General features: G+C 37.6%; 1 protein-coding gene across 6 annotated transcripts in view; it reads left to right on the top strand.

Moving 5' to 3' along the window:
* Window positions 1-1,823: 1,823 nt before the first annotated feature.
* The window catches only part of UNC13C (unc-13 homolog C), a 610,270-nt gene continuing 589,638 nt past the window's right edge, over window positions 1,824-22,455 (top strand). For all 6 annotated transcript variants that reach the window (XM_019442067.2, XM_019442063.2, XM_053889051.1 and 3 more), the window contains exons 1-3: window positions 1,824-2,489; window positions 5,502-5,576; window positions 19,946-20,041. The gene's annotated coding sequence lies outside the window, so the exon portion shown is untranslated. The remainder of the gene's footprint in view (window positions 2,490-5,501; window positions 5,577-19,945; window positions 20,042-22,455) is intronic.

The following is a 22,455-nucleotide window of genomic DNA, read 5'->3' as shown; positions in this document are numbered from 1 at the left end:
TAACCACGATCCTGATGATTACAGCTAAGCAGTGCATCTATCAGAACACACACACTAACTTTGGAACGTTCTTGAAAGATATATTCTTAAAAACAGACTGATGATCACCATCCCTGTTGTTGTTTCCTCTACGAGATTATTTGAATTAGAGCAATACTTTGACTCCTCTTTCATCCCAGTACATACAACACATTCTGACAACCGCACAGGAATAGGATCACCTTACCTGTATTTGCTTCTATAGGTTAGGTTTTAACGTTTAATCCACTGACATTATACTCTACTTGACTGAGGTCTCCTCTACATTGCACTATTCCGGGTGTTGGGGCTCTCCACTGAGCATAGCTTCAGCACTTTGTTCTGGGTATTGTACACCCAAAAAAGAAGAAAAAGCCTCTATAAGTAGGTGTTCTTTCCTCTGTGTATTGAAGGGCATTCTTCAAAACAGTATATTGGCTAGCCTGAATTTTTCTATCTAAAAAAGTCAAGTTTTGCCCTACCTACTTTGAGATCTGACAGTTTTCCTTTGCTCCCCTTGTGTGCTTACAGCCAGGGGCAGCAAAGCTTTGTCCTGCCTACCACTCTGGAGCTGTTGAAGGCAGGGATCACGCTGCCCTAGTGTTTGCCCCCTGATGCAGCTCATTAGACCTTGAGCAGATGCTCTAGTCCATTAACAGTCACTTGAGCAGCCGGTTGAGGAAGCTGTGTGGCTGTGAGCTAAAGGTGGGGCTGAGAGCCCGGAGTGGGGAGGGCTCAGCTCTTGGCACCTGGCCCATACATTGTGTTGAATTGGGGGCAGTTATTTTTAATCGTAGAGGTGTTATTGGTTGTCACCTGTAGTGGGTGGAATGGGTTTGGCACAGGTTTTGCCAAAAATGATCTGTCAGGCTTAGCTGTTGGGTTTGCTGTCAATGAGGGAATATTACATGTTCAGGTAAAGTAGAGTCCATCCTAAAGTTGGTCAGACCTATGCATCCTTACGTGTACTGAAAAATGCCACACAAATCTATATGTGCTACTGTCTAATCTGTTAATCATTGACTATTCTTCCGTCCTGGAAACACCCATCTATTTTCTAAAATGCGAGGAAAAGTAGATAGAAGAAAGATAACAGACCAGATGCAGCCTCAAATCTATAAATTATTCCAGGACTTGAGCTTCTTGAAGGCTCTATTTTAAGAGCCAGTACTTTTTTTTGTTTGTTTCAACAGGAGGGTTAGAGGATAGAAAATGCTTTATTGATGGAAAGTGGGAGCTGTTACTCCCTCCACCTCCTCGACTCAGCAAAACTAAAAAAGAAAGCAAGCCCGTCCAATTCCCAGCCAGATCTTTAGAACATTAACATCAAATGGAAAGACGGTCTAAGTGAGAAGCAAAACCTTTGTATTACTCTAAGTTTCCACCATTTCCCACTTTGATTTGTGTACGTGTCTTTAATTCAGATTTTTAAAGAATCACCTTCAAATGGCTTTTCATACATTAAAAAGAAGAAAACCATCTGGGATGGGATCCCAGCATCTATTCCCTTTAAATACGGGGTCCAGTCAGCTGCCTCTCAGTGGCTATTTGGGAATTAGACTGTGTGCAGTGTACTTTTCATGATTACAAGCACAGCCAATTACATCTGAACCAGTAATTTTTGAATTATTCTCGTTATCAAAGAGGCTGCAAACACAGCTAGCTAGCAGAATTGGCCGCACAGTTGTCTCCTAGGTCATCACTCCGTGATTTAAAAAAAAAAAAAAAAAAAAAAAAAAAAGGCTGAGGAAGCTCTGGCACCCAGGCGTTTTCCCCAGCGATGAAGCTGCGTCCCACAGTTAGTTGTCAGTGTGGTGGTGACGCCGGCCACCCCTGGCAGCGGCCACGGTGCTTTTCCGTGAGCAGGGGCTGTGGCTCAGCCTGGAGGAGCTGCTCTGTACAGCAGCAGGGGCGACAGCAGAGGGAGCCGAGGCGCTCTGGGCAGAGGAGGCTGGGGGATCGCAGTGTCTGTGCTGCATTCCCCAAAGCAGCCGTGGCCCGCGCTGTGTGAAGTTCCCTGCACGCACTCAGCCGCGATGCTCCTCACCCTCAATTGTTGATGAACCTTGGCGCTCGTCAACGCACGGGAGACAACCCGGTTTGCTTTCTTACAGACAGGGATGAGAAATGAGCTGCCGAAGCAATTTGGCAATGAGGAGAGTGAAAGGCAGTTTCATGCCAGCAGCTAAGTTGTAAAATTGCTTTGGAGGCTGCTGCCTGGGGAGCACGATAGAATTGACAAGAACAGACACCGTTGCAGACCAAAGGCATGCCTGATTGCACTTGAGTCGGATCGCTGGGATGCAGCCTCCTCTCCTGCTCTAACTATTTGTGGCTGAATAAAGGAAAGGAGACTAGAAACACGATTCCAAGTGGTATTCCTGAAGGGAAAACACATACACTCCAAAAGGAGGGGAGAAACAGCCCAGCTGGTGTGTACATTTTTTTTTTTTAAAAGGAGAATCCCTCAGGTATGTTCTTTTCCCTGTATGCTCTGCCTCATCTGCATGTGATTTTGTTTCTGTATGTTCTTGTTGATTCTTTTTATTTGCACTTTGAATCACAGCCATGAGGGTTCTCCTAGTGTAGTAGATACATTTGTAAATGTTCAGCTCTGCTGTGTTAATAATATGGGTGGCTCTATGTAGGATCATGGACTTCTCAATCATTGCTTTATTTGAAATGCAGAATGATAAATGATTGCTTAGTTTTCACTCAACTTTCAGGGGGAATATCTGCTTAGGGACAAACAAGGCTGGGATAAAAGGCTGAGATGTTTCCTAATCCTGTGGGCTTTGGGGGGCAACAGTAGACCCAACCATAAAAGTTGAAGGCTTTTAGGAAGGGGTTAAAAGCCAAAATGCCATACACTAGCACTGTGTTGCTCAAGTGTTTTTCCAGCTCAGCATCGGTCTGGAGCAAATTGAGCTTTACCAGTGGTTCTGCATTTCGACCTCTTGATCAGTCCTTCAAGACGAAGATCCTGCGGATTTGCTTTCAAGAGACGAATTGCTTAAATTGTATACTTGGTTCTGTTTTACAATTGTTCTATGGTGCTGAAGGAGGCAGTCTAAAAAAATCCTTTTGCTTCAACAGCTCGAGTAAACCCTAACTTCTGCAATTACATCATCGATATACTTGTATAATAAAGAGAAAGGGCAACAATAGTAACGTTGGCTGCCTTTTAGTACCTTAGGCTGAAATGACAAAGCTTAAAGTCAATTTTCTTTATTAGACTTAAAGGGAAAAAGGAAAGAGGTGGGTGGGTAACTCACATAAAAATGAGTTTTTGGAAATACTCTGCATTTCTTTAAAAAGTAAGAATATAAGTTTATCTTATTTTTGAATTAATAGTAAATATAGTGCTTTAAAAAATCTTGCAGTCTTTTATACTTGAGTACATTATTTTCATAAAAGTGGGTACAACTGGTAATACGTTAAACATGTATTGAAATTCAATGAGCTTTACTGGAGGGGAGAAATAAGAGAATGGGAAAGTTTGGAACCTTTTTATATATATCAAAATAATTACAGATTTTTGACTTAATACAAAGAATTAATGCCAAAGCTCTAGAAACTGACTTTATTGCTACTAGTATTTTCTTAAGATTTCAAACTCCAAATGGAGTAGAAATAAATGAGATTTAAACTGTAATTTATGCATACTGTAAAGTAAATCACCATCCTGCTCTTTTAAAATTAAAACCTCTTTTTTGCCACATGTTAGCAATACAGAGCACTGATTTGGGCCATACAAAGAAAAAATGGGTAAATCAGGTGTTTCAAAATTTCACCCTTTACTATAATAACAACGATATCAAAATATGGTAAATAATTACAAGCAGTTACTGGGCCAGAAGGGTGATTTGAAAGATGGGCATAAGTTGAGTTTGCATTCATTAGTATGGTATGGAAAAAATTGTGTATTTCTTTTATGTTGACATCTTGTATGAAAAACATAACATCTGTGGATGAAACACAATAGCAATGACACTACAGTAATCTCACTGAATCCATTAAATGATTATTTTTCAAACTGATGAATGAACTGAGCTGAGATAATTTAAAAGAATATTCAAAACTCTCACATACAAAGTTACCAGTTCAGACCACAATGGAATTCTACGTATAATTTCAGTCGAACTGTGAACTTGAATTTGAAAGTGAATAAACAGGTACAGGTTTATTTCCTAGCATTTGATTATTTGTTGTGAGGCTTCCACTACAGGGATTTGGAAAGTTCTTCTAGAAATGGTCATCACCATGTGCTCATCTGAAATATGAGATGAACATGTTAGATAAGCCTAGAAAATTCACTTACCATGTACTTATTATTAACAAGGTAAACTATTTCCCTTCCTTGGCTGTCTATCACCTTTCTATGGTAGCTAGTCTTTACAAAGCAATGAAGTATGTGGTACACAGAACTACTTGTTTGAGAACCAATGCTCTTTTTCCCAATACTCCATGCACTTCCACTCCTATTGACCTATTCGGCTAATGCATTGTAAAGTCCCTAGCGTAAGTTTTCTGAGACATAATGCCACCTGTACATCATCTTCTAGTTTTCATACCATTAGCTTTTGTTTTTCATTCTTTCCATCTCATAGTCTTTACTCTTGGAAGGACTTTCTCCAGATTTTTTGAAACGGGAATCACCTTTCTACCTGAGAAAAATATACCTGTTGTTCAGCTGGAAATTTTCAGAATTTTAAATATATGCCAAATTTGTTTCTAAACCACCCTCTTAAGGATAAAAAGCCACGTTCTAATGGTGTTACAGTTTATATAAATATCAACTTATTTGATAATACCTTTAAGGTAATATCACACAAGACATAATGCAAATTGAAGGAATGAAACTTGCATCCTTTGTTGTAATGTTATTGTTACAAGTCTTTTCCGGATCTTAAGTGTTCTGTTCTGTGCTTGGATGGCTAAACTCCAGTTCCCTTCCAACCTATAAAAGGGGGGTGGTACTTATTAATAGCCCTCTCAGTTAGTAGCTTTTCAGCCTGCAGAAGACTGAGCCCTCAGTTCTACAATCTCTGTAGAGATAATGGATACGACAGCACTGTTTGCTCCATGTGGTGTATTTGACGACATAGGAGGAAAGGTCATCTTCTAACCTCTAGATCAAAAGTTCTCAAGATCTTCTAACCTCTAGATCAAAAGTAGAAACGAAGTCAATCATTTCTCCTTCTCTTGTGAAAATGGTTGTGATCCAAGAGGGATAAATGTTTCCTATCTCTTGCATATCCTAGTTAAATCATTTAGCCCCAGCCTATAGAAAATATTATGATCTTGATATGGCAAGTATTTTATATTATTTTCCCTGCATAGTAAATTATTTTCTGGAAATAAATACTGGTTAGCAAGATAAAACTCAACTTAATAAATTATACTCACGGTTTGCAAAGTATGTTTAAAAAGTGATCCCAGGAGATGGGTTTTCCTCTAAAATATTTTCTTGTCTCTTTTAGACTTTTACAACTTCACCTTCAGACGGTCTCTATTCCCAACAGCCAGTCTTCATTGGTCCAAGTCCTATGTTCAAGGTAAAATACACTTTTTTTTCCTCTGAGCATTCTGGCTCTTAAGAATCTAAGTGCAATATGTCTTTTTGATAGACAAAAACATGTTTTGAATGAAAATATTTTGCCTCATTAGTTTCATAAGTTGAAATAACATATATGCCAGAGCTAGTTTTTCCAGGTATGTTAAAACTAAGGGAAAGAAAAGAAAAAGAGTACTTTTCAGATAGGGATGACTATTTCTGTTTCATAGATGGAAGAACTGATGACTTGGGCACAATCACTGAGGCATGTTTCTGAGCAGGGACACTGCTGATGTGATCCTAGAAACATTGGAGGAAGAAAGGACATGTTTTAAATCCTGTCTTTTTTAAGTGGCACATAACAAAACAACACCCTCCCCCACCCCGCGAAAAAACCCTAAGCAAATGCTTTATCAGTGAGAACTATTTAGTAAAAATTGTCAATCAGATTAAAATAGAGAATCGGCACATTTAGACCAGAGTCCCTTGCATTTTGCTGTCTAGTAGAAAAATGCTATAGTTAGTCAAATCCTGGTTCAGTCCTCAACTGCCTGGGTAAACTGGGGCTGTCCTTTTATAAGCATTGGTTTTCTCATCTGTAAAAGACTTTGATGCTCATGAAGACTTAGTCCTTAGACTCAAATTCTGTGAAATTTACATAGTGCAGACTCTATGGAGTTGACTTTATTTGAAATGTAGTCACAGAATTACTTGATTCTGTTTTGCTTCTCCAAAGGTGAGAGGTTAATAAATATCAGTTCCTGCCTCACAAACTGAAGAAGCAGAATTAATGCTTTCAGGACTTGTACACAATTGGTCAACGTGTTTTCTTTGACATACGAGACAATGATAAGTATTAGCTTGATCGTATTCCAGATAACTGCATATTGTGTATACAGCCCTGTATGGGGAGGCATAAAATATTTGCTGCAGCTCTGATAGATTTTGAGGTGCTGCCATTTTGTTACAAGAAACAAATGGTATTCAGGTACTTAGCTGCTCACTTTATTAGAGTCATTCATAAAACATTTTATTGAGAGGATTTAAAATTATGGGCGCCTGGGTGGCTCAGTTGGTTGAGTGTCCAACTTAGACTCAGGTCATGATCTCATGGTCCATGAGTTCGAGTCCTGCATCGGTCTCTGTGCTGACAGCATGGAGCCTGGAGCCTACTTCGATTCTGTGTTCCCCCAACCCCCTTCCTCCTCCACTCACATTCTGTCTATCAAAAATAAACAATAAAAAAATTTACAATTAAAGTGTATGTGTATTTAGTCATGAGTAGATTTGTCCTCTCTATCCAGCTGTCTTTCCTTCTGGATGGGCACACTTGTAAGAATATGCTAGAAGGGAATTGCAGGGCCCTCTCATTGCTGAAGGGGCAAACTTGGGAAACTTCTCAAACCTATCTATGTCTTAATTTCAAAGTAGGTTGATTGACAGGGGGCAAAATATGTAGATTAAACTCCAACTTGTAAAAATTAAAATTTAATTCTAGTTCTTGGACAATAATTGATAGGATTAGAAGATAATGCTAAGTACCCAATAAATTGTCACGATATTACTGGACAGTAGAAGAACATCTTTTTTTAAAAAATAAGACCTAAATCTTGATAAATAAATAAAAGAAATTACAATAAATTCCCACATCAATTGCTTTTTTCCTCCATTTAGCCTTGAGTTAGGAGCAATTTTTTGTTCCTCTCTTTGTCCTGCTGAACTGAACTTCTTTAGTGGCCTATACTAAGTCATTAAGGGGATTTGCATTACATGTTTCCCCAAAATAAAGAGATTGCATTCTAGTCTCCTCCAAACTGCTCTTTTTCCTAATTTCCTGTCTCCCACGCTCAAATCTCAAGTTATTTGCCCTGCCTTTTTCTTCCTCATGACCTGTATTGATGACCAAATCTTGTTTCTTTTTGGTACATCATTTCTAGCCATGCTTTCTTTCCTCTTCCTATTGTACCACCTTAGTTCACGTTCTTGTCTCTTTATGACTAAAATACTGCTTCGATCTTCCAATTGTTCTATCTTTATGAGCCTCTATTCCTAGCATCTGTTCTGCCTGCTATTGCCAGATTCATTGTCCTAAAAACTGCCTTGATCATTGCATATGTCACTCTCTGTGCAAAAACTTTCAAGGACACCAGTTTGTATACAACATTCTAAACTACTTAGTATGGAAAAACAAGTAACTCTTTTACAGCAAGATTTCAGACTGCCTTTCCAGCTTTGTTTTACTTCCAGTTTCTTACCCAGTCTCTGACCCAATTAAACATAATACTCAGTTTCCAAACACCGAGATTTTATACAATCCTACAAACTGAATTAGTTGCAGGATTCATTTGCTAATGCATCATGGGCTTTCTTATGAGATTTCGCTTTTGGGCTTGATGTATAGTTTAGATATTTATTATTCCACCTAATATTTAAAAAAAATTTTTAGCAATACTATAAGGCAATTAAGTACACGATCTGTGTAAACTTTGACAAATTGTTCAAAATTTCTGTTTTCTCAATCAGAAGATGATGGCACCATAAAGAGCACTGCTTCAAAGTGTTTTTACAAGAATAAAATAAACTAATATAGATTAGGTGTCCAAAGAATACTAGCTATCATTAATTTTAATTATGTTCATATTCTTCACTACTTTATACATAGAAAGTGAGTAATCAGTAAATCTGTTTGCTTTTATATTTAATTTAAAGTCTATAATATTACTAGTTAATAGAGGAAAAGACAGGTAAGGGAAGGAGAGAGACTAGTGTACAAAGTAAGAAATAACAAAAAGAAAAACAATGTCAGAAGGAAAAACCTAAGCCTCTCTTGTGACCTAAGTTAGTAATTACCTTAGCAACTACATTTAGAACAAATTGGATTAGGTTTGAACACCTTTTTTTTTTTTTTTTGATGAAATCAATGGCCCTGGGATTCCAATGTTGTTATATGTGTTCTTCATAGAATAATGAAACGGCAAATCTGAATGACTTTCACTATTACAGATCACTGAGGCTTTGTGAGGAGTCTGCCACTACAAAATGCTTCTGGGAACAGGCAGAGAGATGAGGGTATGATCAGTAACCCTGATTTATTCTTAATTTTCAGAATTTTGACTTCATGAGGCCCTCAGTAGCTCTATGGCAGATGTCAGGATCTAGCGCCCACCCACGTAGCTCATGAACAGAACCACTGAAAGGCAGAAGTGTAGCTTCAAGAGAGGTGGAAGATGAATAAAAAGGGACGTTCCTGCCTGACTTTTCCTAGGTCGGAGCCATGTCACATTACAGATCCATGTCCGATTTCTCTGGTGCGTGTCTTCCTGCTCTTGACCAAGGGCTCTAGACTAAGTACTACCTTTTTTCAGTTAGGGGTCCCATATCTTCCCTCATTTCTTTTGATGTGAATCTTGCCTGATAATCTAGCATGTGATTTATGGCTATCCAATTTACTGTTGCAGCACATCCAACTTCCATCCACTTTATTGGTCTTAATCACCCTGATTCCTGCTTTGTGGTATCCAGTTTCCAAAGGATTCAGCAATAACCACAATCATGGAAAGAAATCCAGGGAATTTCCAATGGTGTTTTTTTAGTTTTCGAAAGGAATTCTTAGAGCATCTGTTTTTTTTTTTTTTTTTTTTTTTTCTGACAGAGGAGGCAATCTGGCTAATTATAGACATGGTTTATACCTGCAATATTTGATTTTGGAGGAGAATTTCCCCAAAAAGAGTGAATGAGGAGTCTGAGCCAAAATATGCTCAAATTCCTTGGCTGAGCTTGAAATCTTTAAATTCCTCAGTAATGATAGTAAGGAAAGAGGCTGCCCAATAGGGGAAAAGTATCATAAACTCTAGAACTTAAAGTAAATTTGAGCCTGACTTTGTAAGTGTTCTTTGTGAGTTTTGTGTTCCTTGGTGAAATTTCACTTAATGTACTTGACACTATAAGCTTTGATGAGTTTCTCTCAGTTGGTTCCAGTTGTCTGTACTTGAGGCCTTATGTGCAAAATATAATTTGCTGATTGTTGTGTTTGGAATATAGAGCTTCCTTCCATGAGAATGAAGATGTGTCTGAGAATGCAGAAAAATTATAAAGTTCGCAAGATGTAACACAAATTTCAAGTGTCAAAATAGAATTATAAAATTCCAGATACAGTTTTAAAAAAAGTATAGGAGCACCTGGGAGGTACATATCAAAGTAGTTATAGTTGCTGCATGCCTGGTTTTCAGCTATTTCTTAGTTAAGCCATATCGTGTTTCCCTTTTTATTGTGAACTCAGTCTCTCAGTTTGGTTATCTAAAATGCCTACAAGACAGATAATTTACTGGACTGTTTAAAGCCAGATGAAAACGTTCTAAAAAGTAAAGCTTATTCATATTTTTATGCAAAGATATTTGTTACTATATGTCTCTAAATATTAATGAGAAAACCAAGCAATTTGGAGTCTAAGGGAAAGGTCTTGTGAACTCCTATTTATCATGAATTAAAATATTTTTGAACAATTAATTGGTGCCAGTAACTTTGGAACAAGAATAAATATAATAGATATTTGTAGGTGATGATACTACTTAAAGATTAAAAAACCCTCTTGTGTCTGCAGTACTGTATAATAATGATACATACTCATTATGATAGCTTGGAAGATTTCTAAGGGTTCCCCTTAGTGCTTTATACATTATAAAATATTAAGTTATGTTTAGCACAAATGGTGTTTACTTAATACTTTCTAATTGGTAAGTAGATGTTTGGGATAAATAGGCATTTCCTATTTAGTTAAATAACACAGTGTTAATGGTGAGAGGTGGCTGGGTAATTAGAATTCTTTTTGCTTTGAGATGTAGTAGAAATAACCTTTAGAAAGTAAGTTAACTCTTACATGGATTGATTATTAGTATTGAGGGAAATATTCTGTACCAAGATCACAGACCTGACTCCTAACACATCATATTGTAAGAGAAAAACAATTGGTCATAAAGAACAAAGAGAAAAAAATAATGTGAAGCAAAATCCATCTCTCTTCCCAAAAGAGCAATTCAAAGCCAGAATCCTACTGGAGGAAAACTTGAATATCAACTCTCTGTCTGAAAAAGAGTACATTTTTTAATATTTATGGATACTAGGTTTATATTAATAATTTTGTTGAGATCACTACTGAAATTCACCTTAGGGTCCTGAGGCTTCTGCAGATGGCTACATAAGATGGGGCATGAGTGTCACAAACAATAGGAGAAAGTCAAGTTTGGGTTTGAACCATGTCCATAAAATTGCTTTTTCAGAAACCCCAGCACACCAAAATGACCATGTGCACATTTTCTGTTCTTGCTGTATGCCTTAGGCTGCCTGAGGGACCTCTCCTGTACCTTTCTGACTGGGAGGTATACATCCTCCCTCTTGCGCTGCTGCCTTTGTCCTAATTAGACGAGCTTTAAAACATTGGGAGTCTAGGGGATTCCTTCTGAGTTAATTACAGAGCTGTAAGCAGCTTTTGCAGGAGAAGTGAAGCAAGTTCAGTTTTAGACAAGATGTGTCTGTGTGGCTTTAATGTGTGATTGCTTGTGCAGGGGCCAAAAGGTTTGGCTTTCCTGACACCTGTCTCCCTCACCATCTAGTCTGGTCTTAATTGCTAGTGCCTATAACTGTCTTCTTTTCTATTCTTCACGAGACTGTGAGTTCCTTGACAGTAAGGCATGTGCCGTTATCATTGCCAAACTGATGGAATGCTTACATATATTAAAGAGAAAGAAAACCCTGGTGAATTAAAATGATTCTGATGGATACAGTACAACAATTTCCTGTGTTTGACATTGTTAATAACAAAAGATAAAGCTTAAACAAATTTTATTGATATTTTATTTTATTAAAATTGTTTTTTAATGTTTATTAAAAGAGACACAGAGTGTGAGTGGGGGAGGGGCAGAGAGAGAGGGAGACTCAGAATCTGAAGCAGGCTCCAGGCTCCAAGCAGTCAGCACAGAGCCCAACACCGGGCTTGAACTCACAAACCATGAGATCATGACCTGAGCCAAAGTCGGACACTTAACCGACTGAGCCGCCCAGGCATCCCTATTGATATTTTAAAAAATAGGGAATGGCATAGGCTATGATTATTGGTCAGAGAGAATATTCCAGACGGAAGGAATCCTTGTGGGGCAAAAGGAAATAACAATGTTTGAATGGAGAGCAGGAAGCTGTTTTTGTCGATATTTAAGAAGCCTTTGGGCACTTTGCTAGGCTCCATAGAAAGAATGCAGAAATAAATAGAAAAGGGCACCTGCCATCAAAAGCTCTTAGATTTACTGCAAGAGGAAAACATGAATACAAATTACTGTATAGGACATGCAGGGGCGCCTGGGTGTCTCAATTTGTTAAGTGTCTGACTTTTGATTTCAGCTCAGCTCATGATCTCATGGTCATGAGATTGAGCCCTTCGTGCTGGACATGGAGCCTGCTTAAGATTCTCTCTCTCCCTGTCTCTCTGTCTCTTTTTCCTTCTGCCCCTCTCCTGCTGTCTCTCTGTCTCTCTGTCTCTGTCTCTCTCTCCCTCTCTGGCTCACTGTCTCCCTAAAAAAAAAGTGCATTAAGAGGAATTGCCAAACTATTGAGTGTGAATGTGGGCTAAGTATGAAGTATAAATGGAAGGAATGTATTGTAAGATTCTGCGTTGGGACAGGGATGGTCTAGTGAAGAGGAAATAAAAAGTACAGTGTCTTCAAGCAAAGTGGTAGAGACATGTTTTGGATAGAGCACAGAATATCTAGTGAGGAGTAGGGCTGTTAGTAGGTCTGAATTTTACACGTTATGCATCAAGGAGTCACTTTTTGATGGAAATACTTGGAAAGAAAATACTATCGTGTATTGAAATTGCTTTCTTAAATAACTTTCTCGGTTTATATTGATCTTACATAGGGCAGAGACTATTGCCATTTGCTCTCCATTGTATCCCCAGACTTAGTATAAGTCACAACACATAGCTGGTGCTCAATAAAAACTTGTTGGGTGAATGAATAAAATGTTCATAGATCCATACTGTCTTTAATTTTTAAAAGCTTTTGAATTCAAATTATAACTAGATTCCTCTTGAATGTATTTTTCAATTCTTCATCTTCACTAGTAACTTACTCTGAGTAGATCACTGTGGAAGTGCCAGAATTACAGAGAATTGTCTTTCAAAGGAGAGGCTTACTGCCTTATTAGGAAGAGAAGACGTGGACAGATAACATGATTGATGTGAGTGAGAACATTACAAAATAAATTGAGCTGTTTCTCTAATGTCAGCAAATGGTTCAATGTTTTGGATGTTACGTAAATATATCTCTTCTTAAGTGTGATCAGATATTTCTTACCTGAACACTATGGCTCAATTTGCATTATCAATGAAGGCAAGTTTATATAATCTCAATTACAATCTTGAAAAATTGTCTATAAATTCTGATAAGTACAGCTTAATTGTTAAAAAAATGTTAGGCAGTTTTTCTTGGTTTCTACCTGAAATAAGAGCTTGGTAGAAAATTCAGAGGTAAGTGGCACCTGGGTGGCTCAGTCAGTTAAATATCTGACTTCAGCTCAGGTCATGATCTCACAGCTTGTGAGTTGGAGCCCCTGTCTGGCTCCATGCTGACAAGCTCAGAGCCTGGAGCCTGCTTTGGATTCTGGGTCTTCTCTCTCTCTCTCCCTCCCTCCCTCCCTCCCTCCCTCCCTCCCTCCCTCTCCCCACCCCCACCCCTCCCCCACCCCTCCCCTACTTGTGCCTGTGCTCTCTCTCTCAAAGATAAACATTAAAAAATTTTAAAAAATCAGAAATAAAAAAAGACAAAACAACAACAAAAAAACCCATTAGTCCAAACAGTTCCTGAAGATACCAAGGCAATACAAAGTCCTTAAATTAAAACTGTAATTCCTGATGCCATTGAATCTATAGATTTCTTCTTTGGCTAACATAGGATCTTGTGTTTTGCTGATAATGTCATGTAAAACCTGTTAATTAAAAAAAAATTTTTTTAACGTTTATTTATTTTTGAGACAGAGACAGAGCATGAATGGGGGAGGGTCAGAAAGAGGGAGACACAGAACCTAAAACAGGCTCCAGGCTCTGAGCTGTCAGCACAGAGGCCGACACGGGGCTCGAACTCACGGACCGTGAGATCATGACCTGAGCCCAAGTCGGCCGCTTAACCATTTGAGCCACCCAGGTGCCCTAGCTTTTTTTTTTTCTTCTGCTATTACAAATACAGCCAGATACAAACCAGAGGGAGGATTATTTCTGATTATGCGTTCAAGTATTTGTTAGTTTGGAAACATGGATGGTATATAGATGATCTGTAAGCTAATGTCAATGTTAAATTCTCTAGAGAATTGGCTTTTTCTTTTTTTTTTTTTGGCAAAATTTGCTAAATACTTTTGTAATGTAAGTATCAATCCATTGATTATACCTGTTTTTTGAATGTAAAGTTGCTTATACTGATGCATAATAGAGTTTTTGTTGGTTTGTTTTAAACAACAGACAGTATGGTCATTCTGTCTTCCACATTTAAAAAGACCTGTGCTAGGTGCTAACATGTAACACTGCAGTAGCCCTTCGTCTCAGTTTTGGCAGAGATCTCTAGCATGGTCATAATACAGAAATCAGAGGAAGTATTGGATTGAAAAGTCTAAGCTTATATTCCTGTTTATTTCAGTCGTCCTTCCCACCATCCCTAAGCAGGATAATGAGATAGGGGTTACTTTAACGGGGGAGAAATCAGAAAGGGAGAATAGGCCAGTTTGTCCAAAAGGCAAATGAGCCATGACAACTATGAATATCTGTTTCCTCACCTTAACCCAGTCACTCATTCTGGTGTGTGTGTGTGTGTGTGTGTGTGTGTGTGTGTGTGTACACGCGTAGAATCTTCTCCCTATTAAAACACAGCTGTTTTGTGTAGCATTCCCTTACTACTTTGTAATTCTTTGTTCCGTACACTCAGATAATTATCCCATGTATACACAGGGCCATATATGAAAGACCATAAGTAAAGAATAAACAATTACAAAACTATCAAGAGAATGCAACAAACGATTAGGAAGATTAAATGCAGGAGTGTGGGGGACTGTCTTGCTCTCTGCTGGCCAAAAAACTAGCTTCAATTGGTTTATTCCCATCTGTATATAAAGGACATATTAGAGTCATGCTTTAATGCTATGTGATAAAAATTTTAAATCTTTCATTAAAATTTTTGGAAGTTTATTATTTACTTTACTTATTTATAAAGGCAGAGAGAGAGGGAGAGAAAGAGAATCCCAAGCAGGCTCCACACTGTCAGCCTAGAACCTGAAGCAGGGCTCAAACTCATGAACCATGAGATCATGGCCTGAGCTGAAATTAAGAGTCAGGCGTTTAGCTGACTGAACTACTCAGGATCCCCTTAAATCTTACATTTTTAAAAGTTTCAGTAGTAGTATATGCACATATACTTCCTACATCACACTCCTTTCTAAAAATTAGAAATTGTCTTTACACTTTCCTTTTTATCGTGTATGTGGATTTACTTTTTACTACTAGTGAAATTTGAACCTGTAGAGAATGACAAAATAGTTTCAAGGAAAAGAAACTCTTAGAAGTACAAAAGTACTATTTGTTTATTTGGTAAGATTTCAGGGCCATGAAGTTGTCACATTTGGAAATGAGAACAAAAACAACTCTACTTTTCTCCCCTGAGATTACTTGATGCTTTGTTACTCTAAAATTCTTCCAAATATCCCAGATGAGTAAATGAGTTAGGCTGTGCCAGTTATCAACATCTAGTTATCAGATTCTTTCCTGAAAGTTATGGTAGGTAAGGTAAGACCTGAGTAATGGGACACGTGAGGCAGAGAAAGGATTCATCATTTGGTAGCACAGAAAAGATGAACAGAGAAGAGGCCAGGTTGTTGGAAACAAAATTTGTTTACCTTACAAACTTTGTGTTTTAAGGGTTAAGCATTTCTGTGTTCCTCAGCTACAAGGCTCAGGCCAACTAGCTGAAAGCATTATTAGATGCTAGGAAACCTTTGATTTATTACTGGAAGTTTGAACCTCTTGACCCCTTTCACCTGTTGTGCTCATCCTCCCAACCCCACTCCCTTCTGACAACCACCAATTTGTTGTTGGTATCTATGAGGTTGGTTCATTTGTTTTGGTTTTTAGATTCCACATAGAAGTGAAATCATACGGTATTTATCTTTCTCTGTCTGACCTATTTTATTTCACTTAGCATAATTTTCCCAAGGTCCATCCATGTGGTTGCAAATGGCAAGATTTCATTCTTTTTATGGCTGAGTAGTGTTCCGTTGTGTGTGTGTGCGCGCACGCACATGTGTGCACACATGTGCATATGTGTGCACGCACCTCTTTATTTACTCCTCCATTGATAGACACCTAGGTTGTTGCCATATCTTGGCCATTATAATGTGATAAAGATAGGAGCACATGTATTTTTTAAAAATACTCAGAAGTAGATACACTAGATCATAAAGTAGTTCTATTTTTAATTTTTTGAGGATCCTCCACACTATTGTCCACAGTGGCTTCACGAGTTTACATTCCCACCAACAGTACACAAGGGTCCTATTTTTCTGCACATCCTCACCAACACTTGTTATTTCTTGTCTTTTTGATAATAGCCATTCTAACAAGTGTGAGGTGATAACTCATTGTGGTTTTGATTTTCATTTCCCTGATGATTAATGATATTGAACAAATTTTCATGTCACTATTGGCCATCTGTAGGTCTTCTTTGGAAAAAATTCTGCTCAGGTCTTCTGCCCATTTTTTAAATCAAATTGCTATATATACTACATAGTTTTATGTGTTATTTGTGTAGTTTGGTATTCTTCTTTTATCAGATTTATGATTTGCAAATACATTCTCTCATTCAGTAGGTTGTCTTTTCATTTTGTTGATGGTTTCCTTTGCTGTACAAAAGCATTTTATTCATATTATTTATTTATTTATTACAATATTTATTTTTGAGAGGGACAGGGGTAGAGAGAGAGGCAGACAGAGAATCCAGAGTGGATTCTGCACTGACAGCACCAAGCCTGATGTGGGGCTCAAATTCACAAACCATGAGATCATGACCTGAATCGAAGTCAGACACTTAACCGACTGAGCCACCAAGGTGCCCCATGTGCAGAAGAATTTCAGTTTGATGTAGACCCACTTATTTTTGCTTTTGTTGGCTTTACTTTGGGTGTCAATCCAAATATTCGTCACTAAGACCAATGTCAAGTAGCTTACCACCCATGTTTTCTTCTAGGTGTTTTATGACTTTGGGTCTTACATTCAAGTCTTTAATCATTTTGAGTTAATTTTTGTGTAATGGTGTAAGATACTGATCTAGCTTCAATCTTTTATACGTGGCTGTCTCTTTTCCCAGCACCATTTACTGAAGATACTATCCTTTCCCACTATGTATTTTTGCCTTTTTTGTTGTAAATTAATTGATCATATATGTGTGGGTTTATTTCTGGGCTCTCTATTCTGTTTCATTGATCTATGTATCTTATTTTATGCCAATACTATATTGTCTTGATTACTCTAGATTTGTGATATAGTTTGAAATCAGGGATCATGATGCCTGCAGCTTTGTAACTTTATCAAGATTTCTTTGGCTATTTGGAGTGTTGTGGTTCCATACAAATCTTAAGATATTTCTATGAAAAATGCCATTGAAATTTTGAAAGGGATTGCATTAAATCTGTATATTTATTTGGATAATATAGACATTTTAATAATATTATTCCAAACCATGAGCATGGAATACCTTTTTATTTATGTGTGTCTTCTTTAGTTTTTTTCGTCAGTGACTTTTAGTTTTCAGCGTACAGGTCTTTTACCTCTTTGGTTAAGTTTATTCTTAGATGGTTTATTCTTTTTGATGCAATTGTAAATGCGATTGTTTTCTTGATTTCTATTTCTAATAGTTTGTTGCTAGTTTACATATACAACTAATTTTTGTATATTGATTTTGTACCCTGCCACTTTATTGAATTTATTTATGCTAACATGTGTGTGTGTGTGTGTGTGTGTGTGTGTGTGTGTGTGTGTAGTCCTTAGAATTTTCTCTATACTACACAAAGTAATGTCATTCTCAAAATAACAATTTTACTTGTCCATTTTTTCAATTTGGATGCCTTTTTTTCCTTTCCTAATTGCTCTGGCAAGGACTTCCGATACTATGAATACTATGTTGAATGAAGGTGGAGAGAGTGGGCATCCTTGTCTTGTTCCTGTTACCCTTGTTATTCTGTTGAGGTTCATTCCATCTACACTTTGTCGAGAATTGTTACCATAAACGGATGTGGAATTTTGTCAAATGATTTTTATGCAGCTACTGAGACAATCATATAATTTTTATACCTTTTTATTTAATAGAGTAATTTTTAATTAATTTTTATTTATTCTATTTATGTGGTACCTCATGTTGATTGATTTTCAGATCTTGAATCATCTTTGCATCCCTAGGATAAATGTTACTTGATTATATTGTATGATCCTTTTAATACATTGTTGAATTCAGTTTGCTAATGTTTTGTTGAGATTTTGGAATATATGTTAATCCAGGAATATGGACCTGTAATTTTTTGTGAGTCTGTGATGTCTGTCTGCTTTTGATATTAGGGTAATGATGGCCTTGTAAAATGAGTTTGAAAGTGTTGCCCGTCTTCAGTTTTTTGGAATCTTGAGAAGGGTAGATAATAAAATGTTTGGTAGAATTCATCAGTAAAGCCTTTTAGTCTCCTTACTAGTAATTGGTCTATTCAAAATTTCTATTTCTTCCCAATTATCTTGGAATATTGTATGATTGCAAAAATTTATCCATTTCTTCTAGGTTGTTCAATTTTTTTGGCATATAATTGTTGATAATAATCTCTTATGATCCTTTGTATTGTAACTTCTCCTTCATTGCTGATTTTATTTTTTTAAATACTCTCTTTTTATCTTGGTGAGTCTAGTTAAAGGTTTATCAATTTTTATTACCTTTTCAAAAAACTAGTGTTTAGTTTTATTGATCTTTTCTATTTTATTAATTTCTACTCCAATCTTTACTATGTATTTCCCTCTGCTTACTTAGGGCTTCTTTTATTCTTATTTCTCTAGCTCCCTTAGGTGTAAAGTTAGATTGAGATTTTTCTTGTTTTTTTTTGAGGTAGGCCTGTATGGTTAAGACTGCAACACATCATCTCTCTCCTTTGTCTTGTATTATAGATACACCTTCCCTGGCTAGCATCTCTGATTGTATAATGTAGGTGGCTTAACTGGTGGGGTGACCCCTACTTGAGGGGTCTGAGCCTTTGGTCATTTTGCCATGCTTAACTGTTTCCCATCAAATTAGTCAGGGGATTATGAGGAGTTTCCTTAGTGGCTTATTTGGGTGCCAGACATACTCTTTCTTGTTTTCATAGTGTAATTTCAGCCCTATATTCTAATGATCAGAATCAGTTCTTCCTGGCGTAAGTTAAAGTAACCAGGTAGCAACCGTATTTTAAGATTTCATGGTGCTTTCACTGTGTCCTTACAGAAGCAGTCCTTCTCTGGGAACCAAGTGCTCCATAATTACAGAAAACAAAATTGTAGGGATGTAAAGTACAAATACTCCAAGCAGAACATTGGGAGTGATAATAAGTAGGGCCACTACTTGCTTCTCAAATATGTATTTTGTCTGCTGGGGACACAATATCATGTGATGATCATGGATTTAGAACGTATATTACATTCTGAAATGTCCCATCCTATCAAGGTATCATTTCTAAACTGGCACTACAAATATTTCTTCAAAGGCTATTTTTAAATTTTATCAGCCTAGAAGCTTCTGGGATTTGGTGTAGTATGTCATAGAACTAGTGAAATGCATAGTCATGAGCCCACTGCTGCATATCCACTACTGTGAAGTAATCCTTTTGGTCTAAGGTGAAATTATGTGGGTGGGAAAAGCAAGTTAATATCTGCAATTGTGTTGATTTCATTTAAAATGAAGCATTTCCCTTTCTAGAATAGAAATTCAATGTAATTAATTGTTACCAACTGGCAAGTTGATCTTAAAAGATGAATTAGGTGCTCGGCATTATTCTCTCTTGCTGTGATTTTGAACATTCATCAGCGTTAGTACGTGGATCAACATTGGTGAATGACAGCCCATGCTGTTGAGTCCATGCATTATCTCCATTTCAACTACAGTTGACCAAATAATTGTGTTTACTTGGTTATATATTGCTTCTTCCATGGCGGATGCTCTCTGATGAGCATCAGCATGCAAAACCGAAGTTTTCACACTTCATGTCCATTTCCTTAAATCTATCTGCATGTTTCTTACCTGGCTCTCTTTGACTTTGGTATTCCACTTTTTCTTTTTACAGGCTCCTGAGAAATTATCCAAGTGATCTCCGTTGCTCATGAGTTCTCATACATTTTTCCCGTGGACAATTCTCTTTCCACACAAAGTGGATGATCAGGTAACCCACCTCAAATTCTGCCTATTGGGAGGATTTTCCTGCACTGTCGTCATTCAGTGCCATATTAAGTGGGACTGTGTAGCAGTAGTCCATTTTCATGGATTTCCCATGTTAAGATAACCACATTCAGAGACAACCCCTCCATACACTAAGGTCAGATTCTTTTCTTCCTCCCTTAGCCTTCCTTAAGGGTTATCTTCCAATGAGGGGAGGGAGGGTGTGTGTGTGTGTGTGTGTGTGTGTGTGTGTGTGTGTGTGTACTGTGTGTACACCCACACACACTCTGAGGGAGAGGCATTGGTGCAATAGTAATGGATGACAAAGATCTAGACTACATACTCATACAGCTTACTTGTGCCCTGTGACACTGTTCATGTCTGATAATCCCAGGTATACCATTTCCATTTTATACTGAATTCCTATTGGGTCCATCTAATCATATGATTTGGTGAGTCAAATAGAACTAACTTTCTGATAAGCAGTTTTGGCAGCATGCCACATACTCAAGTACTCTGCATGTATTTGGGCCCAGTTGCAGGTTGGGAAATACTTTTTTTTGAATAGTGTATAGGTCCCCACCGCAGATGGCATAAAGTTTCCAGAACTGGGGGAGGGGGGTCAGATTGTGACTGTCCTATGGGATCTGACCATAATTTCACAAAGTGACTTTTTTCACCACAGATATCTCTGTCCATAATGTCTGAACTGTATCAGCCTTTGATGTTAGTAGCATATGGGCTATAGTAATACTACCAAGGATAGTTTGTTACTTCCAGAACCTGCAGAGGCTACTACATTTTGAGGCAATGATTTATTTTGTATTTTGGTGGGGATATCTGGGTATCCTATAGACCACTTATTCTGAAAAGCTGCACTAGTGTTGACCTTTGAATCATAGGATTGATCTTCCTCTAGAGCACATATGTCTTATTAAGGCTGTCTTTTTCACCTTCCTGCCATGTTTTTCTCACTGGATCCAACTAACAAGATATCGTCAGTGTAGTGGTTAAATGTAATGTTCTTCTAAATATTCAGATGATCTAGGTCCCAGTGGGAGAATTAATACAGTCCCTGGGCAAGACTGTATATTCTTGTCTGCCCCGTTTGAATGTGGTCTGCTTCTGATCTATTTTCCTGACAAGTATAAAAAAGAATGAATTTGCCAATTCAGTGGCCACATACCATGTATCTGAGGCTATGTTAATCTGCTCTAGCAAAGATAGCACATCTGTGAACAAGCTGCAATTGAAGTGACTACTTTGTTGAATTTATGGTAGTTCACTATCATCCTCTAGGATATATTTTGCTTTTGTAAGGGCAAATCTGGTGAACCAAATGAGATGAATGAAGTATGATTATGATGGGAAACAACAGCTCTGCATCATTTAAAAAATCTTTATGTGTTGTACTGATCTCTGCATTCCCTAAAATAAGGTAGTTTTTTTAATTTACTTTCTTGGCCTCCACTATGATAGCTCTTATCCCACAGGCAAAGGAATCAATGTGGAGGTTTGGCTAACTATCACATATATTCATTCCAATTAAACATTTGAAGACTGAAGAAATTACCAGTGTGTGATCCCAGATAGACTCAGTGGATCACCAAGAGTTCTATCTGAGCTACGACTGTTAATATCTGCTCTTATATACACCCACTCTAAAAGAAGGTTATAATGGTGTTCTGGCCACTTAGTGTCAGCTCAGACTTAGCTCTCCCAGTCCTCACCCCAAAATATTTGGATATTCTCTTCCCTAGAATATGATTATACAAGTAGGCCTTTTTGGTGAAGGTCTATGGGAATTATTACTATTTTTATTTGTTATGATGTAGTGAGGTCCAAACCTCATTGAGACCTGGCCTCTCCTTCAGTCAATAAGTTCTGGGTGACAGTCTTCAATCTCCTGATCATCTATCCATGATTTCTTTTGCATTTCTAAATTAAACATTATCTTCGGAGGAGTGTGTATCTGTACCTCTAAGAACTGCATTCTACTAATGATATCTTTATCTCTAAGTTGCCTCGTGGCTGCAATTCCAACATTGCATCTTATTGTGATAATTGCACCTACCATGTTCCTGATAGAAAAATACTACTACCTAACTTCAATTGTTCTGTGACTCTGTCATTGCCATTGCTATTAGAGCCTAGTTCTATAACATTCCTATCCTATAGAGGATAGCCACCACTGAGATATTCAATGATGCCACTGAGAAACTTAACACATCACTTACCTCATTGTTAAATGGCGTGCCCTGCCATGGAACATTTTTGCCTGATGAGTTTTCTGGCTTTATGTAGTATAGCCACTCTAGAACATCCACTTCTCTGAGACTTATGATCTCTTTCTGTACTGTTTGTCGTATTATTTCTACTTAGTGCAGACAATAATTTTTTCCCCAAGCTTACAAGACA

Source organism: Panthera pardus, unplaced genomic scaffold (assembly GCF_024362965.1).
Source record: "Panthera pardus isolate Hobbes unplaced genomic scaffold, ASM2436296v1 HiC_scaffold_24, whole genome shotgun sequence".
In the NCBI taxonomy this organism is placed as follows: Eukaryota; Metazoa; Chordata; class Mammalia; order Carnivora; family Felidae; genus Panthera; species Panthera pardus.
Note: the sequence above shows the minus strand (reverse complement) of the source record. Positions and strands in the feature narration are given on the sequence as shown.